At 40.3% G+C, this 20365-nt stretch overlaps 1 protein-coding gene and 1 non-coding gene across 2 annotated transcripts in view; both read left to right on the forward strand.

Annotated features, from left to right (window-relative positions):
• LOC112715348 (probable carboxylesterase 7) overlaps nucleotides 1–20365 on the forward strand; it is a 249606-nt gene that overhangs the window by 202749 nt on the left and 26492 nt on the right. The window lies entirely within an intron of this gene.
• LOC112719514 (small nucleolar RNA R71) lies at nucleotides 9165–9272 on the forward strand. The gene has a single exon (XR_003161813.1). It is a non-coding gene; the product is annotated as a small nucleolar RNA R71 (small nucleolar RNA).

Here is a 20365-nt window from a genome sequence, read left to right on the forward strand (position 1 = left end):
TCCTCAATTTCTCGTGTTCCTTCCATTTTTGCTAGCTTCCTTAATCTCCAACTCATTCATGCCCTATAAAGCCTGAAACACTTAACACACAGATTACGGCATCGAATGGAATAAAGGAGAATTAAAATGCATAATTAAAAGTTTCTAGGAAGCAGTTTTCAATCATGTAATAATTTCAGGAAGGAAATATAAATGCATGCTAAATTAATGAATAAGTGGGTAAAGATCAAGATAAAACCACACAATTAAACACAATATAAACCATAAAATAGTGGTTTATCAACCTCCCCACACTTAAACATTAGCTTGTCCTCATGCTTAACTGAAGGAGATAAGATAAATAAGTATGAACATGTAAAAGCTCATGCAATGCAATGCAACCTATATATATGAATGCAACTATATGATTCTTGCCCACTTGATCAAAAGCAAATAAGCTCTTCAAAACAATTACAAATCAAATTCCACTAATTCTACCATTATACAGTAAGACAGATAAAAGTGCAAGAAGATAGCTTATGAAAGCAGGGAACATGGAAATTCAAGCATTGAATCCTCACTGATGTATGTACGCTCTAATCTCTCTAGTGTATAGGGTAATCACTCTGTCCTTCTCGAATCATGCTCTCTAACTTTTGTTCTTCTCCTAACTAATCAACAACAGTTAATATACCAATGCAAACATTATGAGGTCTTTTCAAGGTTGTAATGGGGCCAAGGTAAGGGTAGGGATACATATATGGTTAAGTGAGCTTATAAATTGAATCTTTAATTAACCCAAGCTTTAACCCAATCTATATATTTTATATAGCCTTATAATTCATACCTAGCTACCCAGAATTCCCTTTTACATTCCATACTCATGTATCAATTTTTTTTTAATATAGACATAAAAATAAACATAGCTTATCAATGCACATAGATTTTTAATTCTTATAGTTTCACATGAGTAGGTATCCAAATTCCCATTGTATTATCATGACACATTCCCTTAATAACTTTTGTTCCCACAATTTCCCATACTTAACTAGCATACACAATTCTATCTTAAGCTAACCAAAGATTCAATTTGGGATATACAATTGTTTTTCCGCTTAAGGCTAGTAATGTGGTAAAATATAGAAAAAATGGGATTTAAAGGCTCAAAGTGGTTAACAAAGGTAATTGAAAAGGGTAGGCTTAATTTGGATAAGTGAGTTTAAACAAATAATGGCCTCAATCACATGCAAGCATACAAACATAATAAATATTGGACATATAGGATGAAACAAAATATAGATTACAATCATAGAGAAGTAAACACACAAGAATAAAATAATTATGGTTAAATAATGTAACCATGCATAAAGGCTCAAATCTTCACAGGTTGTGTGTTCTTTAGCTCAAAAATCATGTTCCAAATACAACTTCAAGCAGATTTATCAAACAAAATTTTTAATTAAAATTAGTGAAATTTTGTTCCAAGGATAGAGTCTTGGAAAAAACTTATTGTCTTTTCAATCAAGTAGAACATGCATGCAATTAACCTATTACTATACAATTTATCCTATTCTATAAAAGAAAAAAAATCTAACTAAAATATCCTAATTTATTGGTGCTAGGGAAGAGAAATTACCTTCGGAAGTCAGGTGCTGACCGACCTCCCCACACTTAAGGCTTTGCACCGTCCTCGGTGCCATCTATCAGGAACAATGGTGGGCTGGTGGCAGTGTCTCCACAGTCGGGGCCGTCATGGCTCCCTGTGCTGGTGAAAGAAGTGGAGTCCAGAGTGCCTGGATCGTCATTGGGTCGGTGATTGCCTGTAAGTAGCTCCTTGAGGTATTTGAAACGGCGGTGGTTACGGCGCTCTCGGAGCTTTGCTTTCTTTTCTTATTGGTCCAACCGTTTTAGTATTTAATGCAGCAGCTGACTAGTAGATGGTGGGAGAGCTGCAGTATCCTCTATGGACTGGCTGGTAGTGGCAAGTTGTGGCCTGAGATATCTCCCGTTAGGGACATACTGATCATCCCGTGGAAGAATGGCTTTGGTGTCGCCAGCTCTGTAGGATACTCCGGCTGCTGAGATAAGATCAGAGACCAATGCGGGAAAAGATAGGTTGCCCGCGATCTACACATGTTCCATAGTATTCCGGATATGTCTTGGTAAATTAAGAGGCTGGTCTGTGAGGATGCACCATAGTAGAACGGCCATGTCTGCCGTGAAGGAGGACTCATGAGTACTCGGGAAGACGTAATGGGACATAATCTGTTCCCATACGTGAGCCTCTAAGGTGAGTGCAGAAGCTGAGATTCCCTTAGGACGGGAACGATGGTATCCGAAGATCCATTTACTGCCAGGTCGAGCGATAACTCTAAGAACAGCGTCCCAGTCAAAGGTGTATGCCTGGCGCTTGATTGCGGCTTTCTGAAAGGCGTCCAATCCTTCTGGAGCAGGTGGGAGATCTAAGGCTTGCTGTATGGCCTCTTCTGTAATGGAGACTTGCTTCTGGCGTAAATAGACGGACTGCAGAGTCAGCAGGTGGAAGTTGGAGTAGAACTCAACAACCCAAGAAAGATTAACCTGTCGTGGCTGTCTCTATAAGAACCCCCAATGTCTTTGTGCAATTTGTGGCTCAACAAATTCAGCGATACGAGGTGGAAGGATAAGAAGGTGTTCATTGTTGTAATTTCGAGCTGCCAGAATAGGAAACATCTGCTCACAGTAGCGATTTGGGAATCGTGCAGTATCCTTTGCTGGGAAGGCTCTTTCCTTTTCATCAACCTTGATAATCCTTTTAATTCTTTTTGTTGAGGGCTTGACTGCAGTTGAAGAAGGCTCTACCACTAATGATCTCTTCGTTCATTTCCTTGCGGTGGGTTTAGGGGTAGCTTTCTCTTTGCCTTTCTTAGTGGCCATTCTGAAAAAAGGAAGAGAAAGTAAGTTAAATCCAAAGAGATAAAGCAAGGAAGGGGATTGAGTGAGTGATAATCAGTGCACGGTAAAGATGAATGAAATAAACACATGGTCATGACAACATGTGAAAAGATCAAGAAGGGAAATAGAATAAGTGCACGATAGGGAAGTAGATGCAAGATGTGAATTGGCATGCCGGCAAGGGCATGAGTAGCATAGATCAAGCATCACTTTGTAACAAACTATCACGTTTGTATTGACAATTAAATGCAATTAATAAAATAGTAAAGGAAATTTGTGGAAAGCAAGCATTGAACAGTAGAATAGAATAATGTAGAAAAGTGCATGATGCCATATGGGCTTTTTCACAAACATATAGCATGCATGATAAATAAGGTATAGAAAGTAATATAAAATTGCCAAATAATTTGCAACAATCCACAACCATATAAGTATATAATGAGGAATAATGACTCAAATAAATTTCTAACACCATGTAAAAAGGAAAGAAGAAGAAAGAAAATATGGATAATGAAAAGAGAAAGAAAAGAAAAGAAAATAACATATAAAATAAGAAGAATGATAGAAAAGGAAGGAGGGAAGAAGAAAATAAAACCTTGTTAATGGAGGTGAGAGAGAGTGTGTGAAAGGTGAGATAGAAGGAAGAAGGGAGAAGGAAGAAATAAGGAGGGAAAAGAAAAATTAGGATTTGGAGAAGAGAAAGATAAGATATTTTGGCAATTTAGGTTGAGCTGTGCGGCGCAAGTAACGCGGCCACGTGGGGCACGCGTTCGCGTGATTGCGCTTTAATTCAGTTGACGCGGTTGCGTCGGTCACGCGGTTGCGTGACCCTTGTTATGCTTCTGGCACGAGTGCAGCCTCGTGCCTGCACAACTCTCTGTTCGAATTTATATATTTGCCAAATTTGGGGTGACGCGATCGCGTGAGTGGGCTTCAGAAAGGAATGACGCGGTCGCGTGATAGGGATTGTGCGTCCAGCACCAATCCAGCACCACTCTCGCATAATAATTCGTTGTGCACCCTTTTTTACGTCGAAAAATGGGCACGCGGCTGCGTGGGGCACGCGGTCGCGTGGGAGGCCATTAATCCCATGTGACGCGGACGCGTCAGTGACGCGGTCGCGTGGGACGATTTGTGCCACTGGCACGCCTCCAGCCACGCACCAGCGTGACTCTCTGTTCGTTTTGATTTTCTCCCATCTCCTTGCAACGCGGTCACGTCGCGTGGCAATTTTTTTTTTTGAAAAAGTATGCAAATGCAGATGCACAAAATATGCTGATAAAGAGAAGAGTTATTAAGTAGAAAAACTAAAAATAAAGAAAAGAACGATCATACCATGGTGGGTTGTCTCCTACCTAGCACTTTGCTTTAACGTCCGTATGTTGGACGCTCCACTAGCTCAATCTTCTGCCATGTGGGGATCTTCCAAGAGGAAGATCTCAAGCTCTTTGTTTTTCGGCATCTTCTCGCCATGGTACAGCTTCAGACGTTGTCCATTAACTTTGATAAGTTCAGAGCTTGAAGGATGGCTTAGGTGATAAACTCCGTATGGTTCGGCCTTCTCTACTCTGTATGGACCTTCCCATCTTGATCTCAACTTGCCTGGCATGAGCCTCAGTCGAGATTTGTAAAGGAGGACTAAATCCCCAGGCTGGAACTCTTTTCTCTTGATGTGCTCATCATGTACAGCCTTCATTTTCTCCTTGTATATTCTTGAGTTCTCATAAGCTTCTAGGCGAAGGCTCTCCAGTTCTTGCAGTTGCAACTTCCTTTCAGCTCCGGCTTCTTCAAATCCCATGTTGCACTCCTTGATTGCCCAAAAGGCTTTGTGCTCTACTTCAACTGGGAGATGACAAGCTTTTCCATAAACTAAGCGGAAAGGACTCATCCCAATGGGTGTTTTATATGCTGTCCTATATGCCCATAGTGCATCTTGTAGCCTAGTGCTCCAGTCTTTTCAATGAGGTTTGACTATCTTCTGTAAGATACGCTTTATCTCTCTGTTTGACACCTTGGCTTGCCCATTGGTCTGAGGATGATATGCTGTTTCAACCTTATGAATTATCCCAGGCTTCTTCATTAATCCTGTTAGTCTCCTGTTACAAAAATGGGTGCCTTGATCGCTCACGATTGCTCGTGGTGATCCAAAACGGCAAATAATATGGTTTCTCACAAAGGAAACAATAGTGTTAGCATCATCAGTGCGGGTATGAATTGCTTCCACCCATTTGGAAACGTAATCCACAGCTAACAATATATAAAAATAACTATTAGAATTTGGAAATGGACCCATAAAGTCAATGCCCCAAACATCAAAAATTTCACAGAAAAGCATAATTTGTTGAGGCATCTCATCCCTCCTGGATATATTACCAAATTTTTGGCATGGGAGACAAGATTTACAAAACTCAGCAGCGTCTCTAAAAAGAGTAGGCCACCAGAATCCACAATCTAAGATCTTTCTAGCTGTTCTTTGAGGGCCAAAATCTCCTCCACTCTCAGATAAGTGACAGGCCTCTAAAATAGACTGGAGTTCTAATTGAGGTACATAACGTCTAATTACCTGATCAGTGCCACATCTCCATAAATATGGGTCATCCCATATATAATATTTAGACTCGCTTTTCAGCTTGTCTCTTTAATGCTTAGAAAAGTGTGGAGGAAATGTGCGGCTAACTAGATAATTAGCTACAGGTGCGTACCAAGGAACTACCTCAGATACTGCTTGTAGGTTATCAAATGGAAAATTATCATCTATAGGAGTAGAATCATCCTTAATGTGCTCAAGGCGACTCAAGTGGTCTGCCACTAGATTCTGGTTACCACTCCTATCCTTTATTTCTAAATCAAATTCTTGTAATAGCAGTATCCAACGTATGAGCCTTGGTTTGGACTCCTTTTTAGCTAATAGATACTTTAAAGCTGCATGGTCCGAATACACTACTACTCTAGTACCAAGTAAATAAGCTCGGAATTTATCCAGAGCAAAAACAATAGCAAGAAGCTCTTTCTCAGTAGTAGTATAATTGGACTGGGCAGTGTCTAAAGTCTTAGACGCATAAGCAATAACAAAAGGATCCTTACCTTCACGCTGAGCCAGCGCTGCTCCTACTGCATGGTTGGAAGCATCGCACATGATTTCAAACGGCTGGCTCCAGTCTGGTCCTCTCACAATTGGAGCTTGAGTCAGGTCGGTCTTCAGCTTATCAAACGCTTGTTTGCAATCCTCACTGAACTCGAACTCAATATCCTTCTGCAGTAATCTGGAGAGGGGAAGTGCTACCTTACTAAAGTTCTTAATAAATCTCCTGTAAAAACCTGCATGGCCAAGGAACGAACGGACTTCCCTCACAGAAGAGGGGTAAGGCAAACTAGAAATAATATCCACCTTTGCTGGATCTACAGAAATGCCAGTATTAGATACAACATGTCCCAGTACGATTCCTTGTTTAACCATAAAATGACATTTTTCAAAATTTAATACAAGGTTCGTGTTGACACATCTATCTAATACTCTAGATAAACTATCCAAGCAAAGGTTAAAAGAATCACCATAAACGCTAAAATCATCCATAAAAACCTCCATATAGTCCTCAATCAGATCAGAGAAAAGACTCATCATGCACCTTTGGAAAGTGGCTGGTGCATTGCACAGGCCAAAGGGCATTCTCTTGTAAGCATAAGTCCTAAAAGGACATGTAAAGGTAGTATTTTCCTGATCCTCAGGAGCTATATGAATCTGGAAATAGCCTGTGTAACCATCTAAAAAGCAATAATGTGATTTACCTGACAGGCGATCCAGTATTTGATCAATGAATGGAAGAGGGTAGTGATCCTTACGAGTAGCTTGGTTGAGACGCCTGTAATCAATGCAGACCCTCCAGGCGTTCTGTACTCTGGTTGCTATGAGCTCTCCATGCTCATTCTTCACTGTAGTTACTCCAGACTTCTTGGGCACCACTTGTACTAGGCTCACCCATTCACTGTCTGAGATGGGGTAGATAATACCTGCCTCTAATAGTCTGGTCACTTCCTTCTTGACAACCTCTAAAATAGTGGGGTTCAATCTTCTTTGGGATTGACGAATAGGTCTTGCTCCTTCTTCTAAAAATATCCTGTGCTCAAAAACTTGAGGATTGATGCCTACTATGTATGCTAAACTCCACCCAATTGCTTTCTTGTGCTTCCTCAGCACACGAAGTAACTGCTCTACCTGTTCAGGAGTGAGGTCCCATGCAATGATAACTAGAAACTTCTGCTGGTCCTCAAGGTAAGTATATTGAGGTGTGGAGGGAGGGGTTTCAATTCCAACTTCTGGTCATGTTCTGGCTCTGGATTATCTGGAGCTGGTGGCAATGGTAAAGTACCTGCATTGTCCTCGGAATTCCCCACACTTGGACCTTGCCCTATGTACTTATCCTCAAACTCTTCCTGGTGAACTTCAGCTACAGTTTCATCTATGATATCACACTGGAAGATAGAACGATCTTCTGGAGGGTTGTTTATGACTCCATTCAGACTGAAGATTACCATTCGGCCATCTATTTCAAAAGAGTATGTTCCTAAAAAAGCATCCAATTTGAATTTTGATGTCTTCAGGAATGGTCTCCCAAGTAGGATTGATGATGGTTTATCTGAGTCATTATGGGGCATCTCCAAGATATAAAAATTAGTGGGGAATGTGAGTCCTTTAATGTTCACTAAAACATCTTCAGCAACTCCAGCCACTGTAATAATGCTTTTATCTACTAACACAAAACGAGCTGCCGACCTTTTTAAGGGAGGGAGCCTCAAAACATCATATACAGATAAAGGCATTATACTAACACATGCTCCTAAATCACACATGCAATCATAAATTACTACACGACCAATAGTACAACTAACTATACAAGGACATGGGTCACTACACTTTTCAGGTAAATTTCCCATTAGAGCAGATATAGAACTTCCTAAAGGAATAGTTTCTACTTCATTAATTTTGTCTTTATGTATGCACAAATCATTTAGAAACTTTGCATATTTAGGTACCTGTTGAATAACATCAAAAAGGGGAACAGTTACCTCAACCTTTTTAAAGATTTCTACCATTTTGGGATCGGGTTCCAGCTGCTTCCTGGTCTTCCTTGCAAGTTGTGGAAATGGAATGGGAGTGGTGTTTTCTGCAGTGTCTGCGCCTTTTGGTGCTTCCTCCTGTGGTTGAGCTTCTTCTTCTTCAGCTATGTCCTGTATGTCCTCTTCTTCTTCAACATTTTCTATTTCTACTACCTCTTCAGCTGAGGCGTGTTCTGGTGGGCTTGGCTCCTCCTGATTCCTCTCCTGCAGTGTGGTTCCAGACGTTAGGGTGATGGCATTAATGCCACCCTTTGGGTTGGGTAATGGTTTAGAGGGGAGTCCACCAGAGCTTGAGGACTAGTTGTTGGAGTTGTTCATTGATCCAATCTGTGAGACAAGGGCTTGCAAAGTAGAATTCAAACCATTCAGAGTAGAAGTAAGGTTGTTTTCCATGGCCTGTTGTCTCCGATCAATGGCTTGTAGTAATTCATCATTAGGAGAGGAAGAGGGGTAAGTGATCTGAGAAGTCTGCTGAGATGCTTGAGGCTATCTTAAATGAGGTGCTCTGTAGGACTGATTCTGATTCTGCTGCCTGAAGTTGTTATTGTTATTCCACCTCTGATTTCCATTATTATCTCTGCCTCCTCTATTTTAATTGTCCCTCCAACCCTGTTTAGAATTGTCTCTCCAACCTTGGTTAGAGTTATCCTGCCATCCTTGGTTATAGTTGCCACCTTGATTGTACCCTTGATTGGGGAGGTCATGAAAGTTATGAGTGGCTGCTACAGTGTTGTCTTCTGGTTGGAGTTGCAGACACTCATCGGTATAGTGACTGTAATCTGCACAGATTCTGCATACTCTTTGTGGAACCAACTGCTGGCTGTGCTGTGGTGGAGAAGGCTGAACTTGCTGAGGTTGTTATTGATTCAGTTGCATCTGCTTCAGCAAGTAGTCATTTCACATAAGCTCTGAGCTATAGCAGCAGTCTCTTTACTAGTGGATACCTCTGCAACAGCTCTTGACCGACTTTGTCTCTGCCTATGATTCCTAGTAGAGTCAGCTAAGTCGCTGATCAATTGCCATGCTTCTTCCGTAGTCTTGTACTTTTTCATAGAACCATTGCTAGCACCTTCCAGTGTGGTCCTATCTTGAGATTTCAAACCCTGTGTAAAGTAACCGAGCAACACTATCTTGTCAATCATATGATGGGGGCATGTGTCTCAAAGATTATTAAAGCGTTCCAAGTATTCATAGAGGGTCTCAGATTCATCCTGAACAATCATAGAGATGTCCTTCCTCAGCTTATCGGCAACTTCAGCTAGAAAGAATTTATCCAGAAACTCTCTCCTAAGTGTATCCCAGTTGGAAACAGTTGTTACGGGTTGAGTGTAGTACCACTCTCTTGCCTTTTCCTCAAGAGAAAATGGGAAGGCTTTCAACAGAATAGAGATTTCATCAGTGCCATCACGCTTCACAGTAGAACAGGCAGTCTGGAAATCCCTAAGATGCTTGATAGGCTCTTGAGCAGGTAAGCCATGAAACTTGGGCATCAAGTTGAGTAGTGAAGATTTTATTTTAAAATCTACAGCTACTGCTGGGTGGTGTGCCTGGAATAGTTGGAGCATAAAATCAGGGGCTCCTTCCTCCCGGATAGTGACTCTTCTGGGTGCTGCCATGTCACCTGCACGTAAATGAACTGGATCAGTGGAGAGGGAGCTTGTTTCTTCCTTGGACGACGGTTCAAGTTCGTCCTCAAAGAGGAGTCGCCGACGCCAAGCTTGCCTTATACGTGAAAGAGTTCTTCCAATTTCAGGGTCAAATACTGGCAAGCTTGGATCAGGAAGTGAACGCGTTATTTAACGAAAGAAACGTACAGCTCATAGTGACAAAAATAAAATAAAATGCAAATAAATAAATTCTAATTAATAACTTTAGCACTCTATTGCAACTCCCCGGCAACGGCGCCAAAAATTGATGCGGGCAGAAATTGGTGAATTAAAAATTATTAAAATATATATACGTTGCAAGTATAGTTCTTAACTCACCAAAAATCCACTTATCAATTTAGAAAGGTGTCACATAAATTTAAAATTAAAATACTGGGAGTATGAATCCCAGGTCGTCTCCCAACGAGTTGCAGAAAAGTGTGCTATTTTATTAATCAGATGTTTTCAAAAAGGTTTGAGTTGAGTAAACAGGGAATTAAATTGGAGAATTTGAATAATGTAAATAAAAGCCTTGACTGGGAGTTGATTAGTTGGAAGCCCCATTATTGTTGGATTACTCTCTAGATTAATTGATAATTAAAGGTTATCATGTTTAGTTATCTCTTACTAGGTAAGGGAAAGTCAAACAAGTTAGAATGGTACGTCCGTTCACAAGTTGCAACCCACTTAATAAAAAGGGATTGGTGTTAGTGACTAGAGGGCAATCCAACAATAAACCCAATTACAATCTTTCTTTTAAGCTTTCCAACTCGAGGGTTCCTTTCAATCAACTCCCTATCAAGTTAGGGAACTACTCGCTCATTGTGAATGTAAAATTCATAACATATGAAAAGGAATTAAAGAAAGACATTATAAATAAAAATAAAAATAATCAATTAAAAATAAAAGTAATCCTTGTATTAAATAATCCTAAAAATATTCCAATGGTAAAATTAAACAAAGCAAAGGACATGGAAGAGTGAAGCCAAGTAAAGAAAACGAACTAGAATGACGAAGTCTTGATGAGGTAATGACTCTTCTCAGTATCCCAATGCAAAAAGCGGTAGAAAAATAAAATAATAAGAACTATGAATGTGTAGAAAAAAAACCTAGAGGAGGAGTAAAACTAGAACTAAAACTAAAACTGTGTAGAATGAATTGTTGTTCTGGTTTTTGCATGTTCTCTGGCTCTAGTCTGCTGTTCTGGGCCAAAAATTGGGTCAAAATAGGGTCCAAAATGGCCCCCAGCAAATTCTGCAGATTATGCAGATCGCGCACGTCACGCGATCGCGTCATTCATGCGGACGCGTCATTCGCTTTTTTCCTACCACGCGTTCGCGTCGTCCACGCTTCCGCGTCACTTGTGTTTTTCCAATCCGCGCGGTCGAGTGAGCCATGCGGCCGCGTCACTGCGATTTCTCCTCTTTCGCGCGAACGTGTGAGCCATGCGGCCGCGTCACTTCTCGCTGGTCATCTCCTTAATTTCTTGTGTTCCTACCATTTTTGCTAACTTCCTTTCCAATCTCCAACTCATTCATGCCCTATAAAGCCTGAAACACTTAACACATAGATTACGGCATCGAATGGAATAAAGGAGAATTAAAATGCATAATTAAAAGTTTCTAGAAAGCAATTTTCAATCATGTAATAATTTCAGGAAGGAAATATAAATGCATGCTAAATTAATGAATAAGTGGGTAAAGGATCATGATAAAACCACACCATTAAACACAATATAAACCATAAAATAGTGGTTTATCAGACGCCTCAGAGGAAAGGAGTACTTGAAATTAATGCTCTGAATGCCATATTGGCTCAGAACAAAGTGTTGACTCAGCAAGTCAACATGATTTCTCAAAGTCTGAATAGATGACAAAATGCATCCAACAGTACTAAAGAGGCATCTTCTGAAGAAGAAGCTTATGATCCTGAAAACCCTGCAATGGCAGAGGTAAATTACATGGGTGAACCTTATGGAAACACCTATAATTCATCATGGAGAAATCATCTGAATTTCTCATGGAAGGATCAACAAAAGCCTCAACAAGGCTTTAATAATGGTGGAAGAAATAGGCTCAGCAATATCAAGCCTTATCCATCATCTTCTCAGCAACAGACAGAGAATTATGAACAAAATACCTCTAACATAGCAAACTTAGTCTCTGATCTGTCTAAGGCCACTTTAAGTTTCATGAATGAAATAAGGTCCTCCATTAGAAATCTGGAGGCACAAGTGGGCCAGCTGAGTAAGAAAATCACTGAAACCCCTCCTAGTACTCTCCCAAGCAATACTAAAGAAAATCCAAAAAGAGAGTGCAAGGCCATTGATATAATCAATATGGCCGAATGCAAGGAGGAGGGAGAGGACGCGAATCCCAATGAGAAAGATCTCATGGGACGTCTCTCAAGCAGGAAGGAGTTCCCTATTGAGGATCCAAAGGAATCTGAGGCTCATATAGAAACCATAGAGATTCCATTAAATCTCCTTCTGCCATTCATGAGCTCTGAAGATTATTCCTCCTCTGAAGAGGATGAAGATGTAACTCGAGAGCAAGTTGCTAAATATCTAGGAGCTATCATGAAGCTGAATGCCAAGTTATTTGGTAATGAGACTTGGGAAGGTGAACCTCCCTTGCTCATTAATGAACTTGATACATGGGTTCAGCAAACTTTACCTCAAAAGAAACAAGATCCTGGGAAATTCTTAATACCCTGTACCATAAGCACCATGACCTTTGAGAAAGCTCTGTGTGACCTAGGATCAGGCATAAATCTTATGCCACTCTCTGTAATGGAGAAGCTGGGAATCATTGAGGTACAGCCTGCCTTATTCTCATTACAATTGGCAGACAAGTCAGTAAGACAAGCTTATGGATTAGTAGAGGACGTGTTAGTAAAGGTTAAAGGCCTTTACATCCCTGCTGATTTCATAATTTTAGACACTAGAAAGGAGGAGGATGAATACATCATCCTTGGAAGACCTTTCCTAACCACAGCAGAAGCTGTGATAGATGTTAACAGATGAGAATTAGTCCTTCAATTGAATAGGGACTACCTTGTGTTTAAGGCACACGGCCATCCTTCTGTAACAAGGGAGAGTAAGCATGCAGAGCTTCTCTCAGTACAGAATCAAACAGAGCCCCCACAGTTAAACTCTAAGTTTAGTGTTGGGAGGCCACAACCAAACTCTAAGTTTGGTGTTGAATCCCCACAACCAAACTCTAAGTTTGGTGTTGGGACTATACAACATTGACCTGATCACCTGTGAGGCTCCATGAGAGCCCACTGTCAAGCTATTGATATTAAAGAAGCGCTTATTGGGAGGCAACCCAATTTTTATTTATCTAATTTTATTTTTATTTTATTGTTCTTTTATGTTTTATTAGGTTCATGATCATGTGGAGTCAAGAAAAAAAATATTAAAAATAAAAACAGAATCAAAAACAGCAGAAGAAAAATCACACCCTTGAGGAAGGACTTACTGGCGTTTAAACGCCAGTAAGGAGCATCTGGCTGGCGTTCAACGCCAGAACAGAGCATGGATCTGGCGTTGAACGCCACAAACAAGCAACATCCCAGCGTTTAAACACCAGGAATGCACCCTGAGGAGAGCTGGCACTGAATGCCAGAAACAAGCATGGAACTGGCGTTCAATGCCAGAAACATGCTGCACCTGGGCGTTGAACGCCCAGAACATGCATCACTTCGATGTTTAAATGCCAGAATTGCATGGAAAGGCATTTTACATGCCTAATTGGTGCAGGGATGTAAATCCTTGACACCTCAGGATCTGTGGACCCCACAGGATCATCTCAGGAGCTGTGGACCCCACATGATCCCCACCTACCATATTCTCATCCTACCTCCTAATAATCCTATAACACACTTTCTCAAAAACCCTTCACCAATCACCTCAATCTCTCTTCCCAATTACCCCCTTCACCACTCATATCCATCCACTCTTCCCCATAAACCCCACCTACCTTCAAAATTCAAAATTTCTTTCCCACCCAAACCCACCCTAAATGGCCGAACCTACTCCCTCTCCCCTCACTATATAAACCCCTCCATTCTCCTTAATTTTCACACAACACAACCCCCTATTCTCCTTTTTGGCTGAATACACCTCTCCCCCTCTCCTTCATATTTTCTTCTTCTTCTTCTTCTCTTCTTTCTTCTCTTGCTCGAAGGCGAGCAATATTTTAAGTTTAGTGTGGTAAAAGCATAAGCTTTTTGTTTTTCCATTACCATTAATGGCACCTAAGGCCGGAGAAACCTCTAGAAAAAGGAAAGGGAAGACAAAAGCTTCCACCTTCGAGTCATGGGAGATGGAAAGATTCATCTCCAAAGCCCATCAAGACCACTTCTATGATGTTGTGGCCAAGAAGAAGGTGATCCCCGAGGTCCCTTTCAAGCTCAAGAAAAATGAGTATCCGGAGATCCGACATGAGATCCAAAGGAGAGGTTGGGAAGTTCTAACCAACCCCATCCAACAAGTCAGAATCTTAATGGTTCAAGAGTTCTATGCCAATGCATGGATCACTAGGAACCATGATCAAAGTAAAAACCAGAACCCAAAGAATTATCTTATAATGGCTCGGGGGAAATACTTAGATTTTAGTCTGGAAAATGTGAGGTTGGCATTCAACTTGCCCATAATGCAAGGAGATGAACACCCCTACACTAGAAGGGTCAACTTTGATCAAAGGTTGGACCAAGTCCTCATGGACATATGTGTGGAAGGAGCTCAATGGAAAAGAGACTCAAGAGGCAAGCCAGTTCAATGGAGAAGACTATTTTATGGTTTATCTTATGCTCAATTGAGTGGTTTTTATCAACTCTTTACTCACTTATTCATACAATTCGCATGTTTTACATTTTCCTTCCTGATTTTGTGCTATGATTGAAAACATGCTTCTTTGATCTTATATTTGCTTATTCTGTATTAACATTAGATGCCTTGATATGTGTGTTAAGTGTTTTCAGATATTATAGGGCAGGAATGGCTTGGAGGATGGAAAGGAAACATGCAAAAGTGGAAGGAATACAAGAAGTTGAAGAAGTTGTTAAGCTGTCCAGCCTGACCTCTTTGCACTCAAATGGCTATAACTTTAGCTACAAAGATCCAAACGATGCAGCTCCAATTGCGTTGGAAAGCTAACGTCCGGGGCTTCGATTTGATATATAATATGCCATAGTTGCCCTGACGCTAGGTGACGCGAACGCGTGATCCACGCGGATGCGTTGCATCTGCGAACTTTAATCCGCGCGGCCGCGTGGGCGACGCCTCCGCGTCACTTTGCCGTGACCTGTACTGACCAGAAAGCGCTGGAAGTGACTTCTGGGCTATTTCTGACCCAGTTTTCGGCCCAGAGAACACAGATTAGAGGCTATAAAGTGGGGGAATGCATCCATTCATAATCATGCTTTCATAATTCACTTTTCATATCTTAGATGTAGTTTTTAGAGAGAGAGGTTCTCTCCTCTCTCTTAGGATTTAGGTAGAGTTTTTAGAAATTATGATTTAGAACTTCTCTTAATTTTAGGAGTGACTCTCAATCCCAGGTTTAATGTTTCCTTGTTTTAAGCTTCCCTTTTATTTTATTTTACTTTGGATTGATTATTTACTTTTGCTATTTAATTTATGAATTCTTCCATGTTATAGATTATTATTTGAATTAATTTTATTTGAGGTATTTCAGATTGATGATTGCTGTCTTTTATTTATATAAATAATTTGGATTTTCCTGTTACCCTTTTGGTTTTGGTTGAGTAATTGGTGACTCATGAGTTATCAAACTCATTGTTGATTGAAAATTGGATTTCTTTATTTCATTAATTCAAGTTCCAATAACTCTGACTTTTCCCAAGGAAAGACTAGGATCTGAGGAATCAAAATTAATTCATCCACTTAACTTACCTTCATAGTTAGAGGTTAACAAAGTGGGAGAAAAATCCAATTCTCATCGCAATTGATAAGGATAGGACTTCCAGTTCTTATACCTTGCCAAGAGTTTATTTTACAGTTATTTATTTATTTTTATTGCTTTGAAAATATACCTGTGCCCATTGCCCAAATTCCAAAAACCCCAATTTTACCTTTTTCATAGCCAATAATAAGAACATACCTCCCTGCAATTCCTTGAGAAGACGACCCGAGGTTTAAATACTCGGTTATCAATTTTAAAGGGGTTTGTTACTTGTGACAACCAAAACGTTTGCACGAAAGGATTTTTGTTGGTTTAGAAACTATATCTATAACGCGACTATTTTTATAAAATTTTTTACTAGCAAAAATCCTAACGTCAAAATGGTGTCGTTGCCGGGGAATTGCAAACGTGTGCCTTATTATTGGTTATTGTAAATATTTAAAAAAAATATTTTTCTTTTACTTGTTTATTTGTTTCTCCTTTTTTCCCCTTATTTCTGATATCTACTATGAATTCTCACCCCTCTCGCTTTGAGTTTGATTCTAACTTTGTTGAAGGAAATAGAAATCACAGCAAGAATATGCATCAAGGTCAGACCAATCAAGGATGGATGGAGCCAAGAGGATCTAATCAACCCTTTAGGCAACAACACCCTCCAACATATCATGGACAACGACCATTCTACAATGCATACCCAGCTGAAAGATATGGTGGACAACCTTGTAACTACCAACAAGCCCCACCCTGTGCTCAGAGACCATCCTCTCGACATAACTTCGAACCACCACACTCACAAGCTTCTTTTCACCATTCACTACCACATGATCCTTATCCACCCCAACGCCAATTCAATTACTCCCAAGAACCACCACTCCCCTATACACCATGTCCATATCCATCAAGCCCAGAATCACAGGTTCGCCTCGAAGAATCAGTGAAACAATTTAATGCAACCCTTCATCAACTGGAGCAAGCAATAAATCAATTATCTTCCAGACGTTCAGCCCCTCAACAGACTCCCATGGCTTTATGTGGAGAATCCAATGAAGAACACAGCACGAAGAAGACACAAGAAACTCCAGTGAACAGCATAGAGCATAACTTCGTACTAGAACAAGTAGAGGAAGCTGTCATTGCAGAAGAAGAAGATTTGGTTCAAGATTTAGGAGATGTTGAACCGCCACTTGAATCCAGAGTTGTGGAGAATTCCGTCAAGGATGTTACAATTGACGCTGAGGAGGATTTTGCACCGCCTCCACTGCAAAAATCTTATGAAGAACTGAACGGAATAACCCAGGACACAGGCTTCCTTGATGATGATGATCATGAGTCCTGTTCTCTTAGTGACGACCTTGCATCCGCAAGTAATTTCTCTGAGACAGAAGAATCTTTCCTGAGTAAACATGTAGATGATGCTGAGGTAGATTTTTCTCAACCTCCAATATATGACTCGAGCGATGATGAGGGAGAAATTGAAGACTCTGATCAAGATATGGTTGAAGTGGAAGAATTCACAGAAGATTATAAGGGAGTAGAACTTATAGAACCACTGGAAATACTTATCCCAAGGCCACTACCGCCCAACACAAACTACAAGTGGGTAACACATTTGCCTTTTATCTTTACTTTTTCGCTTGAATATGGTTTGCTTGAAACAGATGGCCAGCTTAGAGCTCTCTGCGGTTTTAAGAGGAAAAGGCATATGACTCGCACTCAGCGCCGGTATGAAAGATTCAATAAGGGTTCGCACTTTAACTTGAGGTGCAAGAATTGGTGCCAAGCTCAATTTAATGGGTCTAGGAAGTTGTTTGGCCGCTTACGTGAGAATTCAAACTGCTTGCCACCCGGATGGAACAATATTGCTCAACCAAAAGACGGGTGCAAAGGCAAGGTCTGGGACCCTGGAATCCATTCTACCAATCACCACTCTTGGGGCCTTGTCACTTGCTTTAACTTGCTTGAAGGCTTTCTGCGCCTAGTTTGGGATCCCGGAGGCTATTGGAAGTACAAATATTGGTGGGGATTCCTGGATCAATACAAGCACAAGCCACCTTAGCAGGAAGCTCATCATATGTCCAACTTAAGGACTATAACAAAAAGTGCTAGGTAGGAGACAACCCACCATGGTATGATCGTTCATTTTGCAATTTTAATTTTATTTAGTTTTGTTTGTTTTTGAGATTTATTTTATTTTATTGAACCTGGAATCATGCATGGCATTCACATTAAGCACTCAATTGCATTTGCATATTGCATTAAAAAAAAGAAGGAAAAACACGCACGCGACGGGGCAGCGTCGCTGACGCGTCCGCGTCACTAGTGCGTTGGGAAGAAAAGAATTGAACAGAGAGTCACGCGAGAGCGTGGCTGGAGGCGCGCCTTTAGCATAATTTGACCCCACGCGACCGCGTCGCTCACGCGACCGCGTCATGTGGAACTTTGGCCTCCCACGCGACCGCGTGACCCACGCAGCCGCGTGCCATGAAAATCGATGTCAAAGAAGTGCATGGCCGAAAGTTGTGCTGAAATTGGGCTGGACTCGTGCTAGAAGCCCAAGCCCTCCCACGTGAACACGTGCCCCACGCGTCCGCGTCATATCTCCATGATGGCCACTCACGCGATCACATGACCCACGCGATCGTGTCACCCCAGATTTGCCGAAAATAAAAATTTTGAACAGAGAGTTGTGTGAGCGCGAGGCTACCCTCGCGCCAGTGGCATAAAACGGGTCACGCGACTGCGTGACCGACGCAACTGCATCAATCTGTATAAGTGCAAGTCACGCGACCACGTGCCCCACGCGTCCGCGTCGCTTGTGCTACACAGCTTATCCTAATTTGCCAAATATCTTATCTTTTATTCCCCAATCCTAATTTTTCCTCCCTCCTTTCTTACTTACTTCTTCTTCCCTTCTTTCCCTTCTCATTCTTCTTATCTTTCGTTTCCTTTTACTTAAGTGCATACTTTCATTCATTGCATTATTTTCATTCGTGTTGGAATTTTATTTGGGTCATTGTTTTTTCTATATTTTTGTGGATTATTTGACAATTATACATTACTTTTTAAAGGATTGCTTGCATGTTCAATTTAATACTTTCAAATAGCTTATTTACTATGCATGCTATGTGTTTGTAAAAACGCCCGTATGGCATTGTGCACTATTTTTAAGATTTCTTTTAATCTACTACTATAAATGCTTGCTTTTCACAAAACCCTTTTTATATTTTATTAATTACATATAATTGTTATTACAAACATGTTGTTAGTTTGAAAGACTTGGTAATCTAACTTGGACATTGAATGCTTAATCTATGCTACTCATGCCTTTGCCAGCATGCCAATAAACATCTTACATTTAACTGTCATCACATGCACTTACTATACTTCCATTGATGACTTTTCACATGTAGTCATGACCATGTGTTAACATCATTCTTCTTTACTGTGCATTGATTACCACCTTTCCCGCTATCTTCCTTGCTGGATCCCCTAGCTTTACTTATTACTTTCCTTTTCCCCCTTTCAGGATGGCCACCAAGAAAGGTAAAGAGAGAAAGCTACTCCCAAACCACCGGCAAGGAAAGGAACACAAAGAGCACTAGCTGAGGAACTACAACCCCCATCCACCTGCACATCTCAGCATGCACCGAGGATGGTGCAATCTTTAAGTGTGAGGAGGTCGATACCGATCTCCGCAGGTTAGTTAGTTCCTTCCCAACACCAATGTTTATTTGTTAATTGTTACAATTGCATGTTTGTTTGATTTTATGTATTTAGTCACTACTTGGTTGAAGTAATATTTTCTTTTTCAAGAAATTTTTATATTTCACTAATTTAAATTGAAAAAAAAAATTGTTAAACTTGTTTGGAAGTTGTATTTGGAACATGGTTTTTGAGCCAAAGAACACACAACCCGTGAGATTTTGAGCTTATTTACATGGTTACATTATTTAACCATAAATTTTTATTCATGTGTGTTTTTTTCTCTATAATTGTAATCTTTGCTTTGTTCCATTCTATATGTCCAATATTTAATATATTTACATGCTTGGATATGATTGAGGCCATTGTTTGATTCTAGCTCACTTATCCCAAAATTAGCCTACCTTTTACATCACCCTTGTTACCCCCTTGAGCCTTTAATTCCCTCTTATTCTATAAACCACAACACTAGCCTTAAGAAAAAAAAAACAAAATAAAAATCCCAAGTTGAATCATTGGTTAGCTTAAGATAGAAATTGTGTAATTGTTTAAGTGTGAGAAACCTATTGGGAACATGGATGATAAAAACAAAGGGTAGGAAGCTGAAAAGAATGAAATAATTCAAAATAAAAATTTTGGGAAGCATGCTCATGTGAAATCAAAATAATCGAATTACCATGTGCATTAAAAAAAAATTATTCAGTATTTGAATAAAGGAGATACAAAAGAATTCCCCAAATGCAAAATAAAGCAATGCACATGGGACAAAATTAAAACTAATACATGAGCATGTAACATCAAAAGTGGGAAAAATATGGGAGAATAGGTAAAGAAGCTTTGCTTTACAAAGTATGTATGTTAGGTGAGATCTTAGGCTAATCAAGGATTCACTTAATTAACTCACTTAGCCTTATATATACCCTTACCTTTACCTCAGCCCCATTACAACCCTGAAAAGACCTCATGATGTTTGTATTGGTATGCTAAATATTTGTTGATTGATTAGATGAGGAACAAAAGTTTAGAAAGCATGATTAGAGAAGAATAGAGTGATTGACC

This window comes from Arachis hypogaea, chromosome 10 (genome assembly GCF_003086295.3).
Source record: "Arachis hypogaea cultivar Tifrunner chromosome 10, arahy.Tifrunner.gnm2.J5K5, whole genome shotgun sequence".
Lineage (NCBI taxonomy): Eukaryota > Viridiplantae > Streptophyta > Magnoliopsida > Fabales > Fabaceae > Arachis > Arachis hypogaea.